This window comes from Halichoerus grypus, chromosome 1 (genome assembly GCF_964656455.1).
Source record: "Halichoerus grypus chromosome 1, mHalGry1.hap1.1, whole genome shotgun sequence".
In the NCBI taxonomy this organism is placed as follows: domain Eukaryota; kingdom Metazoa; phylum Chordata; class Mammalia; order Carnivora; family Phocidae; genus Halichoerus; species Halichoerus grypus.
In genome coordinates, this window is record NC_135712.1 from 170616513 (window position 1) to 170622260 (window position 5748).

At 39.0% G+C, this 5748-nt stretch overlaps 1 pseudogene; it reads left to right on the forward strand.

The window, feature by feature from the left end:
- The first annotated feature begins 1475 nt into the window (after positions 1-1475).
- LOC118553971 (U4 spliceosomal RNA) lies at positions 1476-1662 on the forward strand (annotated as a pseudogene).
- The last annotated feature ends 4086 nt before the right edge of the window (positions 1663-5748 follow it).

Here is a 5748-nt window from a genome sequence, read left to right on the forward strand (position 1 = left end):
AGTCAGTTCCTCTTCTTGAACGGCCAATGAAGTCCAGACCCCCAACCATTCTTTATCAGCCTCTCACACTTCAGGTCACTATACTTCCACCCTAATTCCCCCAGGGCCAAGTTCCAGACAATCAAAGATAGCCTCTACACCCCAGAGTCCATGGAAATTATTCAAATTAGCCACTCATAAGCCTGCTTGCCCTGCCTCACCCTTTCCTTCCCATAGAAACCACAATAAAGTGCTTGCCCATAGTTCTCTCTTCATCTGCCTCCGTGACCAATCCCAGTGCTTCGCCATTTGGCCCTGCATGAGGTACTGTGTTCTCCCTCTTGGAGTTATGAGTGAAACAAAACTGTGACGCTCTTTCTGGTTTCTCTCTTGATCTGCATTGAGCCTCACAATATCTTCCGCAAGGTTTAACTCAAGTTAAAACATTAAGCTATTATAATAAGCACGGGTTCCCTGCTACTCTGTGTTGGACATGCAGCTGGTGCATCAAGTACAACTTTGTTGCTTTAAGCCACTGGGGTTTGAGGTTGTTGTTGACTGTAACATAATCTAATCCATCGCAACTGAGAACCCAATTTATATTTCCCTTACTCTTGTGACAGCACATCAAATTTTCATTGGGAAACCATCTCTCTCTGACTCACATGTGGTTTAGGTGTTGACTTCAGTTCCCTGGCTCCAAGAGAAATGTCACCCAAGCCAAGACAATCAGCATAATTCATTTACCTTCAAAAAATATCCCAAATATGACCACTTCTTTCTACCTTCATCAACCTGGTCCATGCCAACTTCATTTCATCACTGGATGACTACCTTTGCCTCTTCTCTGGTTTCCCTAGTCTCTGGTTTCCCTAGTCTCTTCTATAGTCTATTGTCAACAGCGTAATCAGAGGGATCATTTTGAAAAATAATTCACAGCATGTCACTCCTCTGCTCAAAACCCTCCTAAGACCACCCATCTCACTCAGTAAAAAGCAAAGTCCTTCCAATGGCCAATAAGGTCATACCTGATTTGCCCCCTCTTACTCCTCTGTCCTCTCCTATTTCTTTCCCCCTAGCTTACTCTTTTCACTGGCCTCCTTGCTTTTCCACAAATTTTCCAGGCTTGTTTCTGCCTCAGAGCCATTTCCTCTGCCTGGAGTGCTCTTCCTCCATATCTATATAGCTCACTCCTTTAACTCCTTCAAATCTATGTGCAAATGTCACCTTCTCAGTAAAGCCTTCTATGACACTCAATCAAAAATTCAAATCTGCAACTCCTCAGTATTTCCTATCCTTTTTTCTTACCTTATTAATGACCACAGCATAATCTAAAATGCTGTATATTTTAAGAATTTATCTGGCTTCACCAGAATATAAATTCCATGAGAGCAGGAAGTGTCATCTATTTTACTCATTAATATATTCCCAGAGTTGAAAATAGTGTTTCACACATAATAGTTGTTGTAAATATTTTTTAATGAATGACAATGATGAGCTTTGCACAGTGGCAGTATCATAGCCAATGAGGTTTATCTGAGGCACAATTATTGCTAAAGGATGACAAAATGAATGAATGAATTCCATCTCCTTAGTTACAGTTATTAATTCAAGAATGACCCAATTCAGCCTAAAACTTAACTTCAGAGACTTTGGTTGGAATTATTAGAAATTTGTGACAGAGACTGACAGCTGACAATCAAAAATGTATGCCCTCCTAGAGAATTAATGTCAATCCTTCCCAAACTTTTTCAAAAAATAGAATAGGAGGAATCACTTCCAAACACATTTTATGAGCCCAGCATTGCTCTCATAGCAAAGCCAGACAAGGACATAGAAGAAAAGAAAATTACGGACCAATAACTCTGATGAACAGAGATGCAATATTCTCAATAAATACTAGCAAACTGAATTCAAAGCACATTAGAAGGATCATACCCTATGATCAAGTTGTTCAACATATGCAAATCAATAAACATGACACACTGCCTTAACGGAATGAAGAATCTCAATAGATGCAGAAAAAGCATTTGAAAAAATTTAATATCCTTTCATGATACAAACTCTCAACAGATTAGGTATAGAATGAATATATCTCAACACAATAACCAAGGAGTTCAAAGATCTACATGCTGAAAACCATAAAAACATTGGTGAAAAAAACTGAAGAGGATAGCAATAAATGGAAGGATATTCTATGTTCATGGTTTGGAAGAATTAATATTGTTATAATGTTCATACAACCCAAGGCAATCTACAAATTCAATGCTATCCCTAGCAAAATACCAATGGCATTTTCACAGAAATAGAAAAAGTCATAAAATTTGTATGAGAACATAAAAGGCCTCAAATATCCAAAGCAATCTTGAGCTGAAAGAATAAATCTGGAGTCATCACTCTTCCTGATTTTAAACTAGAGTACAAAGCTATGGTATTCAAAATGGTATGGAATTGGCATAAAAACAAACACATAGGTCGATGGAACAGAAATAAACCCACACATATATGGTCAACTAATCTTTGACAAGGGCACCAAGAATACACAGTGGGAAGAGAACAATCTCTTCAATTATTGGTGTTAGAAAAACTCGATATCCACATGCAAAAGAATGAAATCAGACCCTTATCTCACACCATACACAAAAACTAACTTGAAATGGATTAATGACTTAAATATAAGGCCTGAAACTGTAAAACTCCTAGAAAAAAACATTGATATTAGTCTTGGCAATGATTTTTTTGGATACCATGACACCAAAAGCATAGACAACAAAAGCAAAAATAAACAAGTGGAACTACATTAAAGTAAAAAGCTCTGCACAGCAAAGGAAACATTCAACAAAATGAGAAGACAATCTATGGAAGAGGAGAAAATATTTGCAAACTATATATCTGATAAGGGATTAATGTCTAAAATATATAAAAATCCCTACAACTTGATAGCAAGAAAAATAAAAACAAAAATATATAACCCAATTTTCAAATGGGCAAAGGGGGGCGCCTGGGTGGCTCAGTCGTTAAGCGTCTGCCTTCGGCTCAGGTCATGATCCCAGGGTCCTGGGATCGAGCCCCGCATCGGGCTCCCTGCTCCGTGGGAAGCCTGCTTCTCCCTCTCCCACTCCCCCTGCTTGTGTTCCCTCTCTCGTTGTGTCTCTCTCTGTCAAATAAATAAATAAAATCTTTAAAAAATAAATTAAATAAATAAATAAATAAATAAATAAATAAATAAAATGGGCAAAGGATCTGAATATATTTCTTTCCAAAAAAGACATGAAAATGGCCAACAGGTATATTAAAAGTTGCTCAACTCCATTCATCGTCAGGGACATGCAAATCAAAACCAAAATGAGGTATCACCTCACACCTATTAGGATGTCTATTATCAAAAAGAAAGGAGGTAACGAGTATTGGTGAGAGTGTGCCGGGGGTGGGGGGGAGGGGGGCTCATGGTAATCAGGAACACCTGTGTGCGACCATCATGTGAAAGAAAAATAAGTTCTTATTGTGCTAAGACAATAAATTGTAGGGGCTTGCTTGTTACAGTAGCTAGCATGATGCTAACTAATACTGAAGAAGCAGTTTTGATTTTTCTGGCTGCTAAGAGGACAGTTTGCAAGCCCAGGGGTATTAGGGCTACTGCATGGGAAGAACCTGCCTGAACTAACTGCTCCCAGAGGAAAGCAGATCTGAGAAAACACCAAATTCACAAGGACATCATTTGAGCCCCCGAATAAAGCTAGTTCTGCCAATAAACTTTTTCCCAAAACCCAGCCAGTAAATTCTCTTTTGCTCAAGCAGGTTTGAGTTGACTTTTCTGTTGCTCAGAAAACTCCCGAGACAGAAAGTCTTGACTGATCGCAAATGGGTGGAGGAAAGTGGGGGAAAAAAGGATCCAAAAGCAGTTTGAGTCAAGATCATGGTGAGCCTGCACCACCCAAAGGCTTTGGAACTTAGAACCATACACTTAAGTGAAGAGGACAGGAGATGGGGATCTGAGAATCTGCAACATCTTGTTACATACGTAGTAATAGGCAGTGTTATTTTCCAAAGGTGTAACCCACATCAAAACTGGAATTTCTTTCTTGCCTAGAAGCAATTTGTGGCTCCATCCATGTACTGTTCTGGATCTAGCCTGCAATTCTACAGCAGTAATCTCTACAATTTTCCCTTAAGATTAGGAATTTTCAAACTTTCAAAGACAGCAAGAAAACTGAGGTCAAATTTTCTTCAAGCAGTAGGCATCTGGAATATTTTTGGCAAGGTCACCGTAGAACAAGTACTCTCCCATGATCTATCAGTGCTTCAGGTCAATTACCTTCCTGCTAGCTACTATGGACCCCAGTATTCCAACCAGCTAGAGAACATCCCACAGCTATTTAAAGTCCTAGAATGTTAAAACTGAAGGAAGCTTACTACAGTGTGAAGTTGGTTATATTTTTGACCTCACTGTGCTTCAATGCCCTCGTAAAGAAAATGAATATTTAAAGGGTTGTTGTAAAGAGTATATGGCATATTAGATGAAGCACCTAGAAATGTGCCTTACATCATCGATCAATAAATGTTAGCTATTTTCTTCCGACAAATATTGATTGAGTACACACTCTATTCCAAGCTCTGGTTCTGTGCTATATCCTGGGGATACAATAGTGCTCAGATAGGTTTCCTGCCTTCGAGGACATTATAATCGAAAGAAGAAAAGGAATGAGAAAATAATTATGCAGACAACCACTAAGTTACAACAGGAATAAATGTTGCCATGGATCGTATAAGTATAAGTATAAGTATAAGTATAAGTATAAGTATAAGTATAAGTATAAGTATAAGCAGACACGGTCAGTGGCCTGCTCACGTTCCATTGGCCCCCCGGAAGTCAGACGGCTGTGGATATGAATTCCCACCTGCAGGACAATCAAACTTTGCTGGACTTCTTCTTGCCTATTTTAAAGTTTAATGCTGTTTTTACTTTGAGTCACACAGAGCAAATTAAAGTGGGTACACGCAGAATCTTTTGCAGAGCTCAAGACCTCCAAGGAGTCCTAACACGGCAGAGAGACAGGAGGAGAGAGTCCTCTTTTAATAAGGGATAGTCCAAATTATTTTACTGTCAGAAAAATGGCTTGAGGGCGCCTGGGTGGCTCAGTTGTTAAGCGTCTGCCTTCGGCTCAGGTCATGATCCCAGGGTCCTGGGATCAAGTCCCACATCGGGCTCCCTGCTCCGTGGGAAGCCTGCTTCTCCCTCTCCCACTCCCCCTGCTTGTGTTCCTGCTCTCGCTATCTCTCTCTCTCTCTGTCAAATAAATAAATAAAATCTTAAAAAAAAAAAAAAAAAGAAAGAAAAATGGCTTGACATAATTGGTTATTTAATGGACACTTAAAAATCTTAAGAAACGTAAATTTCTGTTCTAGAAGTACATTAAAATGGAAGCTTGCTACACTCTTCGGCGGGCAGATAGATGTAAGAAAAATGCAAAGATTATCCTAAGGAGCTCTTTCTAGGGCCTGCTTGTTCTTTAAGGCTCTAAATACACAAGTGAGTGTTTATTCCTTGGGGAATCTTTGTGCATGTTAGTTAATGGAAAAGATTATGAAAGCAGATTAGACGAGGAGACTAAATGCAGGCAAAAATTTTCCCCCAAAATTGCTTTACATTTTATAGCATTAGACTCAAGGAGAGTAACAGTCATTATATCTTCATTTCCTATGGGACAATCCAGTTCAACTAATTATCATTAAGGTTTAACTGGAAATTCAATACATTATGCAAATGTC